Source organism: Cydia splendana, chromosome 13 (genome assembly GCF_910591565.1).
Source record: "Cydia splendana chromosome 13, ilCydSple1.2, whole genome shotgun sequence".
Taxonomy (NCBI): domain Eukaryota; kingdom Metazoa; phylum Arthropoda; class Insecta; order Lepidoptera; family Tortricidae; genus Cydia; species Cydia splendana.
Window position 1 is genome coordinate 17,910,427 of NC_085972.1, and position 19,497 is coordinate 17,929,923.

General features: G+C 39.4%; 1 protein-coding gene and 1 long non-coding RNA gene across 2 annotated transcripts in view; one reads left to right on the forward strand and one right to left on the reverse strand.

Moving 5' to 3' along the window:
- The window catches only part of LOC134796255 (uncharacterized), a 289,712-nt gene that overhangs the window by 78,901 nt on the left and 191,314 nt on the right, over window positions 1–19,497 (reverse strand). The gene's annotated exons all lie outside the window — the stretch shown is intronic.
- Window positions 9,590–19,497, forward strand: part of LOC134796251 (uncharacterized) — a 45,392-nt gene continuing 35,484 nt past the window's right edge. The window contains exons 1-2 of the mRNA XM_063768299.1: window positions 9,590–9,745; window positions 19,205–19,277. The gene's annotated coding sequence lies outside the window, so the exon portion shown is untranslated. The remainder of the gene's footprint in view (window positions 9,746–19,204; window positions 19,278–19,497) is intronic.

Consider the following 19,497-nt stretch of genomic DNA (forward strand, 5'->3'; position numbering starts at 1 on the left):
TGACTGGGTGTGAACCTTAATGCGGTGTGTTAAGGACTATCTATGGTTAGTTGTGTGCCGATCGGAACTTCTGGCAGAATTCATAATCAGACTGTATCTAACCACAAATAAATGATATTCGGCCGTGCAAGAACCAGGGGCCCATTTCTCGAACGGTATTAGTCTAATATTATTAGTGTGTTGCCATGGTAACCCATACGATGTGACACTTCATGGACTAATAATATTAGTCTAATACCGTTTGAGAAATGGGCCCCAGTGCTACCTGCAACACAGTGACTATATTGTATAGGTTAGTAAATAACGGGTTGATTGCTGACTGTTGGTGAACCTTAATGCGGTGTGTTAAGGACTATGTATGGTTAGTTAAGTGTTGTTGTACTGATCGGAACCTCTGGCCGAGTTTTTTTTTAATTAGACTGGTAACAAGCTGAATTGTATGTATGTACAGATGTAGTGCATAATTATTTTTCTTCTTATTTTCCCGGAAACGTACGAAGGTGTCTTGCTATTTCAGTCGTCTCGGTACAAAAAGTACTGAGGTTGACTGAAGTAGCATGACAAATATGAACGGTTCCGAGAAAATACGAAGGAAAACAATTATGCACTACATCTGTATGTATATTTTCATTTGAACAACAAACAATAATTAAATGTTTTAACAACGCTTTTATTTTAATTTCAGTCACATGAAGGTCCAAATAAAAATGAGGACCTAAATGTGTTTTGGTCATTTTGTAATAAAACACTGGGGATTGCTGGGGATTAGAAAAAGAAAGTCTGTCAGAAATGCCGATCCGTACAATGCCTCTTAATAGTTCCATGGAACTGAAACTTTTTGCCCGGGTATGAACTCTATTACTTAAGTGTTAAGAACAGTCCCATGGAACAAATGGGACATACCCAAATTTGTATTTGCATTTTGAAATTATTGATGAATTTGAATGGTTCTTGATTGGATGATTCTTGTGAATATTTATTGTAAATTGTATTTAAAATAATTTCTATGTTATTGAATTAAGGTACGCTTCCGGTATTGTAGACTTCGTTGTTTTTTTAAATCGCATCGAAATTAAGACATAAAGATAAAACTTGACCAGAAATACATAGCGCATAATTATTTTCCATCGTGTTTTCACGGAAACGTACGAACGTGTCTTGCTGTTTCAGTCAGTATCGGTACAAAAAGTACTGACGTTGACTGAAGTAGCATGACAAATACGAACGTTTCCGAGAAAATACGATGGAAAACAATGATGCACTACACTCCATCTGTCAATACTTACAAGACAACAAATTTTAACTTGTGTTAAAGGTTCGGTCAGCAGCTGAAGTGGTTAAGGAGTGAAGTTTGAATACTGAATGTTTACACTTATGCGCCTTACTCCTTTGGGGCTGTCCATAAATTACGTCATCGATTTTTGCCCCCCCTCCCCCCCCCCCCCTATAATCATCCAAAAATCATGCTTCAAATGACCCCATTTCCTCCTACTTCATGTTACCGTCATCCGATGTCCAGACCCCCCCCCCCTAATTTGAAATGACGTAATTTATGAATAGCCCCTTTGTCATGAGTCGAAAAATGTAAACATATCTTTGACGTCGACTGTACCTACTGTAGAAGATTTCAAAACTAAATAAATGCGTCAACGACACTAAGGATGCTTTTTTTAATTGTAAGTTGTTAAACGTACAGCAACCTTCAATAATATGTTACTCTTCGAAGGCCGCGAAAATATGTGATACGCTCTTATGGGTGTACAAATAAGATCGTGTCAGATCTTTTTGCGGCCTTCGTTGTGCAACATATTATTGCAGGTGACTGGTACAGTACCGAGCAAGTGTCCCAACAGTATTGTACCTTTGTTTTAAACCTCACCTAAATAGCATTTAGTATCCCAGAGTAAAACCACCAAAGTGATTATTTGCTACAATATGGGTTGTTGAAATATGTGGGGAAATGGGGATGGCCGGCGGAACTTTTTAGCAGATGGCGCCATCATAGCTTGCCCTGTCAATCCCTAGAATTGTGTCAAATTTTTGTTTTTTTTTTAAACCCTGGATGCCAGTCCTTTAAGCCAAATCTCATAGAAAAAGGGGCAAGCTATGATGGCGCCATCTATGCAAACCTTTGACAGTTGCCAACCCCATTGTAAAAAATAATGTATACAAGCTGAGTGGAACACAAAATAGCTGTACTTACAGATAGTAGAGTTGTTGTTATAGTCAGACCAAGAAAATTCTGCAGCGATATTGATAGCCCACGCAGTGCAAGTGTTATTTATAGTCATAATTTCATAGAAGTTTGACGTTTAAAATAACACTTGCACTGCGTGGGCTAACAAGATCGCTGCAGACTTTTCTTGGTCTAGTTCTAATACTTGAAGCCCATAATTGTACAGTCAGCAGCAGAGGTGTTAAAAATAACACACGCACTTAAACTCCCTCAACAAAAAAGTTTTGTTCGGATACTTTTTAAACACTTTGTTTGCTCAGCAACTTCTGTTGCTGACTGTACGAGTTGTTTCGACTTGTCGAGTATCTTCATATTGTTTGGCCCAGGACTGCCTCATTTCAAACATAGACAGAGAGCATCATACTGTCTTTGTCTTATAAACGCTAGTTAGTATTAGCACCCAAAAGAATGGGACGAGTATAGTTTTCCTGGTTCTTACTGACTGACAAGCTGTAATTGCCAGACTATAAATAAGATTGGTTATTGTACGATTTTTCGCTGTTCCACCCTTAGAGGATATAACCAACGGAGACGCCATGTCTAAAATTTTCGGTACAAAATAGTCTGCCGTTTTTTGCGGGGGAGGGGCACATCAAATGTATAGGTACGTCATGTCAGATAAACGTCAGTCCATACATATGGTTGACATGTGGTTGACCATTGGCCGCCTATTTTCGACAGAGGGGAACGCCTGTTAATGGCGGCTACATTGTTAATTACTCCGAGGTTCCACCCATGGTCAGTTCACAATCTTCATATTGTAGCAAAATATTCAAATTATTTTGTATTATTTATGTTAATTTTTTAGATAATTTTCGTTGTAAGTAGGTAGTTAATTTTCATTGTTTGTTTTAGACATTCCGTGGTAAATGTTATTTAGTTTAGACAATCTCACTATTTTATTTTATCAATTTAAGTGTAATTAATAATTATGTCATTGTTTGTAAGTAAATATGATTTTAACTCTTGACTTGTTGCTTTTTTGCTCTAGCAGAGAAAACTCTAAATATTATTTACAGACAATATTAATTTGCACGTCTAAATTTAAAGTGTTATATTTTGCAAAACTAAAACATTATTTATCAAATCTCGCAATCCAAGAAAAGGCGACTAGTGAATGATGCATAAAAACAGGCAAAAAAGAATGTTAGATAAATTCAAAACAGCATTGTATTTAAATGACGCGTCATTGTGTGCTTAGCCTCTTCTTAGGGCCGATACAGACGGACTGCAACTGGGACTGCCATTGGTATGGGAACTGCATGGCAACTGCAACGTCGACGTTCCCACACAAGTTGCAGTCCATCTGTACCGGCCCTTATGGTGCGACACCTATTTAATTCGCCATATTAATTACTCGTTCCATACCGTGCCTGACTTAAACTTTTTGCGACAGATTAATAATAATTATTCATTACCCCATATTTTTCATAATTAAAGGCATCTGATTAACAATGTACATTATTAGTTGTAAGTTATTATTGTAACAATTGCTGGCAAATTGAATTATTATTGAAAAATATCTATTTAAACCTTTGAAGTAGAGATGCCACGAATATTCGGCAACTATTCGGTATTCGGTCTATTCGGCCACTTTGCCGAATATTCGGTATTCGGCCGAATGTTGCCTACTATCAGGCCGAATACCGAATGAAATGAAAAATTTCACAAAAAAATAACCAAAAACTAGGTATAGGTATAGTATCTAATACATGTTTAAAATGTACCTATTCTTGCAAAGTGGTTAAATACGAAAGCACGTTTTTGAGCATTTGTTGATTCCAAAATATTTAATTTTTATCATGGGTCTGATTGACTCTAACTACATTGATTAATTCTGTTCAACATAAAAATATATCTTAGCTTTGTTGGCGAACAGTTTTCGTAATAATTGTGACTCAAATTGTTCGGATGTCATGCCGAATATTCGGTATTCGGCCGAGAGGGAGGCCGAATATTCGGTATTCGGCCAAATTCACTATTCGGGGCATCTCTACTTTAAAGTATATTACAGTGTAACAAAACATAGTTGCATTAAGAAAAAAATAATTTCCCCTATATCAACCAGAAGGAAAACTATTTATAAAAATTAATTGGAACTTAGTACTTATTCCCAAATTTATATGAAGGAAAAATAGTTGCAAGGAACAGATGCTTTATTTCCGAAATGGTAATTTTTTTATTAGTTTCAACTATTATAACACTAACTTTATATATTTAGCCCTTCCAATTTGTGATGTATGTATTCAGATTCACTTATATATAAGAAAAGCACATCTAAGAGGTTTGCTACATAGCGAATTATAACTATGACTGTATCTCGTGAACCTGTAAATTAAATAAAAAGTGAGATTATATTACTTCACACAAACGGAAAAGTGACGTAGTTGTAACGTAGTGTAAAGTTTAGACGTAAGATGTCGCTGCTTGACACTCGCAATCGAAAACGAACCTTATGCGTATGCTTTAAGGTTCATTTTTAAAGTAACTGACGCGCGAGATAGCACCGAGTGAGAGCAATATTTTTGTCTCTCTCTATCGTAGCGCGGAGACCTCGGCGTTAGCAATGAATTTTAAACCTTAATTTGGTGTATTAAAGATGAATTTTGGATAGTTTGGTGTGTCAAGCAGCAGGTAATGTATGACTTGGGCTAGCTGTATGAGATACGATAAGTTTATTTTGTTATGTGGAAGCAAAGAAATTGTTGAATAGGCACAGTTGTTTCATTAGCCCCTCATTACTCCCATATCTCATCTTACCAATCCCTTGGACAGCTTTTCGAACCAATGTATCCATTTTAAAAGAACTTAGGATAAGAGAACGGCTTTCGTCGACTGTGCAATTACGAATTCTTAAGTTCTTCGGCCATGTATCCAGAAATGTGGACTCATTGGAAAGGCTGGTAGTACAGGGCCAGTTCGAAGGGAAAAGATCCAGAGGAAGTTCTCCTACGCGATGGACCAACCTTTTAAAAATAATGACGAAGTCATCCGTAGTTGAGTGCAGTCGCAACGCCATCAACCGTCAGAAATGGAGAGACACCGCGAGAGAAAGTTTGAAGTCCACCAACATAACCGGAAATGAAGACCAGCCATGTGCGTCAGCCAAACAGCCACGACCACTCTGACAAGAGTGCACGACTGAGAAGAGAAGAGAGACTCCCATATCTTCACCATTTCATTGGTTCAAACATTAATTTGTCCTCACCATTTTAAAATAATATTGGCAAGGCAAAAGGTTTGTCTCAGCGTCACTCGGAGCTTAACCTTTTGACCACCAAAGACGTCAACTGACGCGCTCGATTACATTGGTGCGGTCAAGATATTTCTTTCTTGCTCTAACTTATAGCTGCGTGCTTAACGCACGTACGGCTACCAGCTTGCACTATCGATACGTGCACGTACCGTACCAGGTCGCGATGCGGTGCGGTAGTCTGTTACGGCTATTACATTTCAATTAGTGTCCGACCGAAACATGTTTTTTTGCCGAAACCGAAACCGAATGTTCGGCTTTGGCTCTAGTTTCGGCCGAAACCGAAACCGAAACTTTTGTAGACTTGTTAAAATCGTTGAAAAAATTACATAAAACCGCTTTTAGACACATTATGGCGCTGTCAACACCCAACGTCCTTGAAATTGATGTTACTTAAGCAGTTTTTTAAGAAAATTACTAGAGTTAAACCAAAATAATTCTGCAACGATTTTGATAACACACGCAGTGCAAGTGTTATTTTAAATGTCAAAACTTCTATGAAATTATGACGTATAAATAATATTTGCACTAGTTGCACTGCGTATGCTATCAAACTAATTGAAGAATTTTCTTGGTCTAACTCTATTCATTCACCAGTCAAGCTAACATGTAGATACAGGGTCAACCAAAAAACCAACCAAAAACGAGCGCAGCGAGCCCGAAATTTTTTGTTAACAATATCGCAAGGCCGGGTACCGATCTTCACCTGGGCCTAAAAATCCGCAGTGCCCCAGTGAGGCGAACTTTCATGCGAAGTCAAAGCCGTGCTTCAGGCTTCAGGATAACTCTTCGAGCAACACCGGCTTCCGACACATCGGAAGGGAGGGGCCCAAGCGATATCTCACCGTACAAATCTTTCTGCCATTTTTCGCGGGGGGAAAGGTGCACACAGTCGCACTTCTCACACACTTACATACAAAATCCAATCTGTAATGACGACACAAATACATAGAAAATGACACACGTCAAAGACAAATCTTGCAAACCTCGATCTCTTTTTGTGTACGGACGAGTGACAAGTGTCACAACACGCACACTAACACATTTTCGTTGAAGTATGTTATTGTATTCTGAGAGATGAGAAGTCGGATTTGTCGCTCGACCGATCCGCAATTTGTACTGAGCGAGCAAAATCGATAAATCCAACAATTACATGAGACTAAATTATAATAATTGTGTTTGAATGTAATTAAACGTATGATATGTAAAAAAAATATTACATGTGAAATGTAACACTTTCTTTTTGTAAATTTGATGTCCCCGACCTCTTTTTATAACAAAAAACCGAGCAAACAGGCATTTTTGTGCAGCAGTGTTCACGCGCGCGTCTGGACTCGGTCTAGTGAAAAATCCAAGTGCAACTAGTTTTATTACCCGCGCTAGATTAGATTGACGCGCTAATCTTGTACCTCGGCCGGCAGAGGGGAAATAGTGCGAATGCCGCCTCCCTTCCGTGTTGCTCGAAGGGATAACTAGTTGAGCACAGACTTCAACCATTGTCCATTGTATTAAAACGCGAGACCGCAGCGCAGGCCGAGCATGGCGCAGCGAGGCCAAAGGCTAAGCTGAAGTAGAGGACATGTGGAACACAAACCAATGGTAATTTGTGGTAAAAAGCTAGGCTAAGGTCGAGCATTCGTATGAAAAACTGCACTGGGGACACTTTTAAGGGTTTTTTCTTCGTTTCAATCAATAGTCAGCTGTTCAGCCTCGCAAAATATTAACTATTGAGAAAATCAACTTTGCGGCACTAGTTGAGCGTAGCCTTTAGCCTCGCTTAAAAATTGCCATTAGAGATAGATAGGAAAATGACTGAATAAGTGAGTGAATAAGAGCGAAAAAGACATCGTTCGACTCGGGCCGAGTTGATACTCGGACAACAGTAGGGCTACCGCCAATACCGAAAATCGTCAATTGCGGGCATTTTCTCTGTCACTCTAATTACGCCTTCATTGGAGTAAAAGAGTAAGATCCCCGCAATTTGCGAATTTCGGTTTTCGCGGTAGCCCCTCTGCTACGTGCGACAGTGCTATCTCATTCACTCCGATACAATTAGACAGTGTGCGCGTTATAGGTGTTGACAGCCTCTTAAAACTGCGTCGATCGTCCAATGGCGCCCTCATTAGTGGAATTATGTTTTATAATAGACCAATTAAATTCTGTACCTACTGTACATGAATCAGTATATGCAGGTATTAATATTGTTGTCCTACTTATTCCCCAACTTTTGGTCTTTGTCCGAAGTACCATTTCGTAAGTTTCGGCCCGGCCGAAAGATTCGGCCGTTTTATGGCCGAAACCGAAACTACAGCCGAAACATGATTTTTTGGCCGAAACTGGCCGAAACCGAAACCGAAACCGAACCTTCGGTCGGACACTAATTTCAATTGACTATTGATCCAAATCATTGTCTTGTAGGTATACTACACTTTAGTATAAACAGCAACACCTCATCAGCTCATCACACGCACATCCTAAAGCCCCCCATTCACACTCCTAGTCCTCCTAGGCCGCCTCGTAGTCCGCCTCGTTGGGTATGATTGTGTATGGGGGTTGCGGACTACGAGCCGTCCTACAAACGGCTAAACGGTAGGACGGCTCGTAGTCCGCAACCCATGGGGGGGAGGGGGGGCAAGTGTGTATGGACACAATACTACCCAACGAGGCGGCCTACACGGTAGGAGTGTGAATGGGGGGCTTAACTGTACATCGGTGGACCTTATTACAAAAGGCATAAGGTCCACTGATGTACAGTTAGGAGTGTGGGTGATGGTACCTACGTCTTTACCACCAATTACATTTCAGTGACCTAATTTTATTCATTCATGCTCTTAACTTGTGTATACATTGCGAGGTGACTCAAAAAATTTGAAACAGGAATGATTCATGAACAGTCCACATCAGATAGATATTTGTTGTCATAGCGGCAACAGAAATACATCATCTGTGAAAATTTCAACTGCCTAGCTATCACGGTTCTTGAGATACAACCTGGTGACAGACAGACGGACAGCGGAGTCTTAGTAATAGGGTCCCGTTTTTAGGGTTCCGTACCCAAAGGGTAAAACGGGACCCTATTACTAAGACTTCGCTGTCCGTCCGTCCGTCTGTCACCAGGCTGTATCTCACGAACCGTGATAGCTAGACAGTTGAAATTTTCACAGATGATGTATTTCTGTTGCCGCTATAACAACAAATACTAAAAACAGAATAAAATAAAGATTTAAATGGGGCTCCCATACAACAAACGTGATTTTTGACCAAAGTTAAGCAACGTCGGGAGTGGTCAGTATTTGGATGGGTGACCGTTTTTTTTTTCCTTTTTTTTTGTTTTTTTTTTTGCATTATGGTACGGAACCCTTCGTGCGCGAGTCCGACTCGCACTTGCCCGGTTTTTATTACCCTTTGGGTATGGAACCCTAAAAAGCCCGCATCCTTATTATTCGGCAAATACGTACCTATTCCAAGATCGACTAAAGTCAAGGTATCCATTTGCAATATTAACACTGCAAGAAGAACAAACGTTGACTCGTATGGCAACAATGTTTTCCTTCTAGAGACACTGTGTCGAAAATGTTAGTTTCCGAATGCCACCATTCCTAGTGTCTACTTACCTAGGAGTCTATTTAGTTAATGTTGCTATACCCTAACAGGGTGCCATGCGACCCTTTTCCATTGTAACATCTATTGTATTATACCATGGTTTGCAATAAACAATACTATACTATACTAATTATATCATTAAAAATAAAACAAAACAATTTGTTGTCACGCTATCTAATCTACCTATTTACGAATAAAAATTCTCGAATCAAAGGATGTTCGGCGGATAGGTAAGTCTTCCCATTTTCTTTCCAGTTCCCAGCGCTGACTAAAATGAGTAACTACGAAGACGACGAATAATACTACTGACCTGCGAATAAGTGTAAAAGTCTAGTAATTCCCAGTAGAAACTAGAAATAAGTAAATAATTCTTTCTATATTTTAGGAAAAATGAAATTCCTGATAATGCTTTCAAAAGTTTCAAACTTTCCGAGACGATAGCGACAAAGCGTTACGAACACAGCGCCAATAGAAATAGACACAGTGTTCGTTCGGTTGGCAGAACGCGCCCGCGCACCGCCAGTCGGCAATCCGCCCGGGCGGGCGCCACACACACGACCGGAGTCTGCGCGCGCGATCAGCGGTATCGAAATACATCACAAGTGCACCAATACGAATACCAACGACCGAAAGGATTTGCGAGCGCGATTCTGGTAAGTCCAGTGAGAAAATACGATGCTTCACAGTAGTGATTGATTTGAATGATTTCGGTCGGGCTAAATTTAGTGCGTTATTTCGGAAGCTGCAGCGCGCTTTCAGCCGCGAAAATTCGTGTATGAAACACGAGATTTTCTACAAATTATGAGCAAAGTTGCAAGCTAAGTGAAAACGAAAGTCGTGCACGCTGCATTCTGAGCTAACAGATTTCTATAATCAGTGTAGCACGATGAAGAATAGATTTTCTTGTTCCCAATAGGCTGGCCGGACGGCCTGGCCCAAATAGCTGAAGATTAATTCGTACGCCGCCCGTCTGTCATCTACGAACGGCAGTATGAATGGAAATCGTAACACGTAACAAAAGAACACACGTTTTAATTGTTATTTTATACTCGTACTCTATTAGTAAACAGCCAAAACACGTGTTAAACTATTTTAGTTCGAATCGGATACATAAACTCGTGTCCATTCCAACGAGAAACTACTGAAAAGTTTCGTACGTTAAAAATAGTTCAAGTTTCTTTGCATCCACGCGGAACAAACGGGCTTACCAAACTGTAAAATGCATTTTTAGCGTTAGTTAATGGTTAGTTAGGTAACTGAGATACCTAGTGAACGGACATAGGCTATTGAGTAGGGTCACTCACCCCTGAAAGTTACCTCCAGCAATCGATTGAATTATATTTTTTGTGGAGGTAAAGCGATGAACGGCAAAAAAGATAATACCTATTGGAAACAACAGAATACAGAATAGATACTTCAGTAGTTTATTTATTTACGTGCATTTTTTATTGCACAGTTCCACAATGGTACTTAATTTAGGTGAAGTACTCATAATCAACCAAAGGATGGTCATCCTGTGAATATACAGGGTGGAGTGTGGACCCAAGTAACCTGAACGACTAAGGTCGTAGTACCTAGTGTACCTACATAATTATTATCCTTCACCAAATCCTCGGTTCATCTTTCCCTGCGTTTTCCTGTAGGTACCTATGTTGTAGGCATAGGTAGTATAAGTACTACTGGCCTATGTGGCCGGCATTCCAGATTTTTTCAAAAATAATCTAGATTATCTAGTAAATTTATTTAATAATAGTAATAGGTACATAACATGAGGCAACAATTACTCCAGTATTAACACTTTCGTTGCTTACCTAATTATCTTCCAAGGATTCTTTTTAAATTTGAATTAATTAAATCCGTTAACGTAGGCGAATGCACTTTCGATTTCAATGTAGACGACTTGCCGAATTAAGAATAGAGCTCGATTTTGTAAATTTGTACGCTAATTAAGATTACTTAATTGTCTTTCATTTTAAAGATTTGTTGTAAACTTAAATTAATAACAAAACAACAAAAACCATGTTCCAGGTGGGACAAACAGAGCTAAGCTGTTTGTCCGACCACGTTTCTATAAAAATAATGTCATTTATGATGCCACCTCAGCAGTTTTCACGGTTAACTCAGTGCAAATTTAACTAGTTCAAACTATACCTATACATATACTAAAATATAGTGAGCTGTAGACATGGCTTCACTATTTTGAAAAATTTCTGAAAACGGAATCGACGAATCTGTATAAAATCTGTATAATTATCGAATCTGCTCACAATTTACTAGAATCGGTCGAGACGAGACCTGTAAAGGAGAATAGGAAGAAAGGAAATTCTTGAGAGACATTAATTTTTGCATAAGCTGAAACGGAGTGACAGTTCAATTGGCCAGTCTACTACTGACGTACTAACAACCTATTCTGTCAAAATTTGTACTAAAATAGCGTTTGGATTGGGTAGTAAATTGGCTTATCGAACTATCTTTTCAGTGCCGCAATAAACTTACCCGTAGGTTTATGGATTATTACCCTACCCCTATTGTCTAGACCGCCTATAAATATTATATAGTTCGGAACACATTATAAAACTATTAGTCAATGAGTTCGAACAGTAAAATATGGATTGTGTCAGTTACGTATTGCAGTCGTAGGCGGCTCCTGTGGGCGGCAAAAAAGGCGCGAAACGCGGCCATGAAGGCTCAATGCAGTCTCAACCTCAACCTTTATTATTGATATAGATTTATTAATTTCAACTGCATGTATGTGTGTCTGCAGCAGTAATATGTAAATCAGTTTGAGCCAAGACACGAAATAATCTTATAGAGTCAAAGCACATGCATTTCTATAGGTTTAGGTATAGGTATAGATTTAGGTACTGATGGCCCACAAATACTATGACAAACCAATTATAAGAATAATTTTCTTACACATTATCATTTTACAAAATGTCGTCAAAAATTTAAACTAAAATCATTTCACTGAAATAAAACGTCATCTTTCAAAATGTATAAAAATGTAAATGTATTTTTGGGCCACCCTGTATAAATCAAAGTTGGGTTAGTTAGGTTGCAAGTTTTAACGCCATATAGCTCAACCTATCATATTCAAACTAATTTTCGTGGAAAGTAGGTACTTAAGTAAGTATTTAGCTTTATTTTCTCAAGTTTTTGCAAATTATAGAGGGTCGCTTTAGGTAGCTCACTCGCCTTGATGCTGTTGTGTGTCAAAAATTTCACCGAAGGAAAGAAATGGGAAAACACAGCAGTCAGTCACTATGTGGTCGTTTTCTAAAGAAGCCGCTAAAATCTGCTGCAATACTGGCGTTGATATTGTGTATATAGATGATTGACGGTACATCTCGCCACGGGCGGTGGAGCGTACCGGCGTTGGCGGCTGACGTGCATAACAATAGGATTACGGACCGATGTAACTGCAAATAGTTAACACTGTTAACAGCATATACCCCGCTAAAATCAGTTCATTACCGATTCATTAGTCAAATATTTGTTAATTATTGGCTTGCTGAAAAGTCGATATACGAGTAGAGTCCGTCTAAGGTTTGCATCTCACCTTTTGCTTAATGAGAGAGTGAGATGCAATGCACATTTGATCAAATATTGGACAGATGGAATTCTACCCTAAGCTAACTTTGAACAGAACAAAGTGAAGTACTTAATACAAGGAAGGGTACCCAACTGTCCGACTCCGATTTGATTTATTTTGATATATGTTATAGAGTAGTCTAAAATAACGGACACGTATTTTTTTTAACCTGCCCAAACTCAACCTGTTAGGAGAAAATGGCCTTCAAAGTACTGAAAATTGACCAAACCTTCTAATTTCTGAGAAGAGACATGTTCAAAAAAATTGATAATTAATTACTGGTTTCGTTATATGTTGGAGAACATGAATAAATAATGGGGACGTGTTTTGTCATTTCACCACAAACTCATTTTTTATATAAAACGAAACCAGTAATTAATTATCAATTTTTTTGAACATGTCTCTTCTCAGAAATTAGAAGGTTTGGTCAATTTTCAGTACTTTGAAGGCCATTTTCTCCTAACAGGTTGAGTTTGGGCAGCTAACAAAAAAATACGTGTCCGTTATTTTAGACTACTCTATAACATATATCAAAATAAATCAAATCACAGTCGGACAGTTGGGTACCCTTCCTTGTTAGTCATTATAAACGTCAAACTTATCTCGAATAAACGCTCTCTATTCTATTCTATTCATACCTATTTTATAGAGATTTGGCATTAATGATGAGAATGTCAAACTTTTTCATTACATGCCATGCAGGGTTAGCTTGGTCCGACTCTACCTAGGTATTAAAATAGTTCCGTTATTTAGATCTTGACCGACAACGCGCAGCTATCGTAGGCAATAGAACCTTAAAATTTATACCAAAAATTGTAGAGTTCCCATTGCCATTTTCCCTAGTTCCCATCCCATCCCTAAGAAAAACGTTAGCCCCCTTATTCATAAACGTCTACTAAAGTTGACAAGCCGATAATAATCGTTTGTCCCTTTCCATCATACCAATACGTCGGAAAGGGACAAACGATTATTATCGGCTTCTCAACTTTAGTAGATGTTTATAAATAAGGGGGTAGAAATTTAACCCCTAAAGGGGCCCACTGATTAACAGTCCCCCGGACGGTATCGGCCTGTCAGTTGTTCGGAACTGTCTACTCTACCGACTTTACGTGAAGGATATCCCAGACCCAGATCACAGACCAAAGCTTGTTTTCAAATAGTCTCTTTATGGTAGGTACTTTGACTACTTTGTACAAGATAAACAAGCACTTTACTACTCTATTCATAGCATTCATAGACTGCATCCTTGGATCAGCAAATAAACGCGTCATACTCAGTCAAGTTCGATGAGGACATAAAGTGCGCAGTTGGACACCATGACTCATCCTCGAGCAAAAACTGACCATAAAAACCAGTAGACACGATAGTTTTGCGGCAATAGCGTAATTTGATTGTATTTAAAATAAATTATTTTACAAAATGCATGAAATAAAGCTCCAGAAGATGAATAGAAAACGTAGACAGCAGTTATTTTGAGACACATTTTCTATTTAAAAACCCGTATAAAACTATAAAGAGTAGGTAATATGATTGTGACGTCACATGCTAGTGTTTCATATAAATCCCATAGTCAAACAGACTGCGTCCCGGCGGTATCACGCCCCGCTTCTGTCGCGCCCCGCGCCGCGCGGCCCCTTGCGTCCACGCGGCGCGTGCGCAGCGCTCCGCCGCGCGGACGCGGCGGCCCGCCGCGTCGCGCTGGGTCACATCGGTCGAATCGGACGTAGGCAGCGAGCGGTGCGCCGCGTTCGCGCGCGCGATGAGGGCGTGTTGAGAGACTTGAGAGCGTGAGGCCGGCGCGATCCGCGCGCGCCCTGTTTGAACAGGCATCGCGTCGGCATCACGCGGCGCTGCGTCGCGCTGTGTGTTTGGCCAGGCCTTAATCGTTTTGACAGTTCGAAAAAAGAAACTGATTTGACTAGTAGCTGAGAGGATAGAGTTAGGTATATATATCTTTGCTAGTAGTCAAATACCCTATTTTACTAAGGCCCACTTGCAACATTCCACTAATCCGGGGTTATGCAGTTAAACCAGGAGTTACCATTGGTACAATTTGACACGTTAACGGTTTAACAGCTTAAACCCCGGGTTAGTGGGGTGGTGCAAGTGGCGCTTAAGGCTTCCACAGATCTTGCAACAGATGGAATGCGATTTTAGATAATTGATGGGTACGTAAGAGTAGCGAATTCAATCTATCGATCTAATACCGCAATGTATTGCGAATCGCATGCGAATATCGGTGACGTTTGGAGTGGCCATTATGCCGTGATAACAAAACGACAAGTTTGACAACTTGCATGACTAGCATGGGACAACATGACTGTTTGTCGTGCGAGACAGAAAATGATATGCTGTCTGCTATACACGGTACTAGAAAGAGGAGGGCTTATATTCTTTGCTTGAGTCACTGGCCGCGGTATATAGCAAAGGCGTGCTCTTTGTGACTAAAAATTACGAAAAGAGTAAAGGATGAGGACCACCTCCATTTTAATTTCCAAGGCCGAAAGGCGATAAAAACAAAAAACAAATTATAAATTACAGCTACTGGTTACAGGCTACAGTTAATAATTAAATCAACCTTGTTATTTTATGTAGCTAAGATTATACTTTAAGAAAAAACCTTGTTATTTTATGTAACTAAGATTATACTGCTCTGCTAGACTCAATGCTCTCTATTATTCATCGATTCGTCTGTAATAAATCCCCTGTACGGATATGATGGTCGTTCTTGTCTACGTGACAGCGTGATGAAACGCTATCCGTCACTCATTTCTATCTCACGGTGTTAAAAAGTGACAGTTATTTTATCACGTGGATAAAGCCATCCATAATACGCCGGCTGGGCTCTTTTAATTTTATCGTGCATTACATTAGAAATAACGGTCCTTATTCTGCAATACGATACAAGGACGGTACACTTTTCCAAGGAGTTGAAGAGTTAATAGAACGTTTTTGCAATCGGATACCACAAGTCGACAAAAACGTCGTGAAGGAACTTGATATAGGATGTACCTACAATCATAATAGCCATTTTATACTTTACAACAGCACTGTAATTCTAACCTGCGTACCGGATAAAGTCACTCCGAAAGTCGTTTGGCCTTTTTTAGGGTTCTGTACCCAAAGGGTAAAAACTATTACTAAAACTCCACTGTCCGTCTGTCTGTCCGTCTGTTTGTCTGTCACCAGGCTGTATCTCATGAACCGTGATAGTGATAGTAACAAATGTATTTCTGTTCCCGCTATAACAACAAATACAAAAAAGTACGGAACCCTCGGTGGGCGAGTCCGACTCGCACTTGTCCGGTTTTTGTTAGGTACGTTAGGAAAATGCCTTTACGCGTCCCGTCTCAAGGTAACCAAGATGGGAATAACAGACTATGGGACGAAGCTATCTACTACCGTCTAAAACCCAACGAGTGCCACCTCCGCCTATGGGGAGGCGGCGCAGGATCGCAGCTAGCATTCAACTGCGACGCTCCAGTGGGTAGCCCCGAGGTGGGCTGCAGACTTTATCAGGCACTAAATATACCATCTCAAATTCACACATTCACAGTCAGATCACTCTACTGCTCTATTAGCTTAGAACCGAGTCGACGTCAACAACTGGAACTTTTATTTTCGAATAGTCGAATGAAGAAATGAAAACAAAAGAGAATCAGTCTGATCTTCTCGGCTTCGGCTCTGCAGTCGTATTATGGATCGCTTTATCCTGTTGATTAAATAACTGTCACTAACTCCGCGGGATATAATGTGACGGACACTGTTTTATCACGCTGTCATGTAGACAAAAACGACCATCATATCCGTACTGGATATAAAGAGTGCAAGTGCAAGTCTGGAAGCGGCTGACTTGTAACTCATTTCGTGTTAACTCAATTCATGCGTGATTCAGAATTCGTCTAACGAGTCACAGGTTAAAATTTACATTTCAAAAGATACACGTAACCTATCCACAAAACATCCGATATTTTTATGTTTTTGAAATGATGTAATCGCTAATTGTTATAATAGATTTTAGCGTTTAGCGATAAATAGGCAATTATAACTAAGTATACTTATTTGATATCCGTTTTGAAAAACTAAGGCGTATGAAAATTTAACTCTACATTATTCAAAGAATGAACGAAATCTGCAATAATATGTTGCACAACGAAGCCCGAAAAAGTATCTGATAGTCACATATTTTTGCGGCCTTCGAAGAGTGACATATTACTGCAGGTGACTAATGTACGCTATTGCAACGCTTTTCAAGGCATCTTGCTTACCAACTGTAGAACTATCTAGTTTGATAGATATTTATTACTTACCGCGTATTCGAATTTATCCACCTTACTATTTTAACGGAATACAACAAAGGCGATTCTCTAATTACCCTAATTCCCAAAATATATGCCTCACCATCAATACTACGTCGTATCTACAAAATAAACGAAGCAAGCAGTAGGTGGCTATGACATCATGTTTGCTCTGACACACCCGCGTATACTGTCAACGTCAATTAAATGTAATCACTTTTCGCCTTATTGCAATGATATAAGGCGCAAATGTGTATAGATATCTTTGACTTCAACTGTATAATTTTTTAACAAGTCTTCTTTTAATTTTGCGCTCTATTACGATCAATTAAGATAGATAATAGATTGACGGGAGCTGTATGTCTTAAGACATTGTGCGTAACATATGTGTGTTCATAATGCATATATGGTTCTAGGCCACTGCGATTGTCTTTGGCACGTTACGCCGATTATATTGATTACTTGTGTATTGATATTTAAAATAGGTACCATATTATGTAATCATTACAAGTATGTAGTAGCGATCGTAGCATATACTTATGTAAGTATATTCGCTATTTTGAGTTTATCCTACAGCTACGCAGGAATCATAACAGGTTAAACCACAGGTTAAACAGATATGTATGTAAGTCAAAACATTCCTAACTCTATACATTCTCCGAGAATCAGGAAAAATAAAGACTAGATGTTGCCTAACATTGCAAGAAGATCTTCAGACAGACCATTTTTGCTTGCTTGCTTGCTTGCTTGGCACGGATACCCAAAATGAGTCTTGGCCTCCAACACAAGAGCACGCCACTTTGATCGGTCCAGAGCGGTATCCCGCCAGCTTTTGCCGACGCCCAGCTCACGGAGATCTGCCTCCACTCTATCTGCCCAACGGTATTTAGGACGACCAATAGGACGGCGCCCAGTTGGTCGACCGAAGTAGGCCCTTTTGGCTGCCCGATCTTCACCCATCCTTTCGAGATGGCCAAGCCAGCGGAGACGATGCGCTTTGGTCTCACCTATTATATTCGGCTCGGCTATCAGATGTTCTATTTCGGCATTATTTCGGATCCTCCAACTGCCATCGTCTCTTTTGACGGGTCCCAGAATCTTCCTTACCATTTTTAAACAAGCAAATTCTTAGAGCATGATCTGCATGATCCGCAGGTCACTAGGGGATAGAGTTTGCAAAGTTATCAGAAAATCGTACGTAGGTAACTAGGTAGCTACCTAGGTACTAAAGTTACCAAATCATCAAATAGGTACTTATCTAAAAATCTATCTATTCGGACTATAATTGGCCAGTTTTTCGAGGTATCGAAAGGAATATGATTTATAAGCTTCGATGGATTTAAGCGTTATAAATCAGAATAAACAGGATGTTTCTGCATTAAATTTGCTTGCAATTTTGTTTTTAGGCACGCATTACGCTATAGCCTCGCTTATCTGTTTGTTTAGTATTTTAGCAGCTAGTTTCTAGGTTTTGTAAACACTGTTAGCACGGCTGCAGAGACAGACGAAAGTGCAGTTATTTCGCAAAATAACTTAAGATAAAAGTTAGCCACGTTAGTTATTAGTACGTGTAAAACGTACATAATGCGTACAACACATAAGCATAGTCGTTAAAGTCGTTAACTTACTCAAAAATAGGTCCCATAGTTCTTAATTCGCTGACATAAGAGCTATGGGACATATTTTTGAGTAAGATGAGTGCACCCACTTGACTGTACATTAGGCGGAAACTAATAAGAAAGTTTAGTACTTTCATTTCGCACTTAGATCTTGTTGAAAGTTAAATGAGTCGTAAACCTAAGCCAATACCGCTGTCGACAGATTTTAGGTTAAGTACTTAGAATTATTTCGTTCATAATAGCACAAAGAAAAACTTACACGAGGCTCAAGAATGCTCATTTCAATGATCTTCCTATATTTAAGCAAATAAATGGATACCTTCTCCAATGATGTATTTATTTAATCACCATAAATAAGTGTGGCAAATAAGTTTTATCAGAAAGTCATCCCTCTTTTTGGGATTATAATATATTATACTAGCAAGAGAAAAAAACAGTTGGTACAATATATCTATGGAACTCTGCCTGATGCTCCACAGATAATCGACTCTTGCCAAACTGTATTAAATTGTAGAGTTCATTGTACGTCTTATAAAACTAGCGTCACTAATCACTGACAACAATTAATGATGACATAATTAACGCCTTTCTTTTTTGTTGCAGTGAATCAAATACGAGTAAAGTGAACGAGTCTCGAGTGCAGAGCAAACGACAGACGCCGCACCACGAGAGAGCGGTGAGTCACTGCATTGTGCATTTTATCACAATTATCACTTAGAGATACCCCACACTATAGGATCTCTTGAGCGTTGGTGTCTAGTCAGCGCTATGGAAAATGGTATCGCTGCGCGTTGCACCAAAGTTGCACCATCAACCATCATATCCGCTCTGCAGGCCTATTATGGATAGCTTTATCCACGTGACAAAATATCCGTCACTTTTTAGCAGAGCGTGAT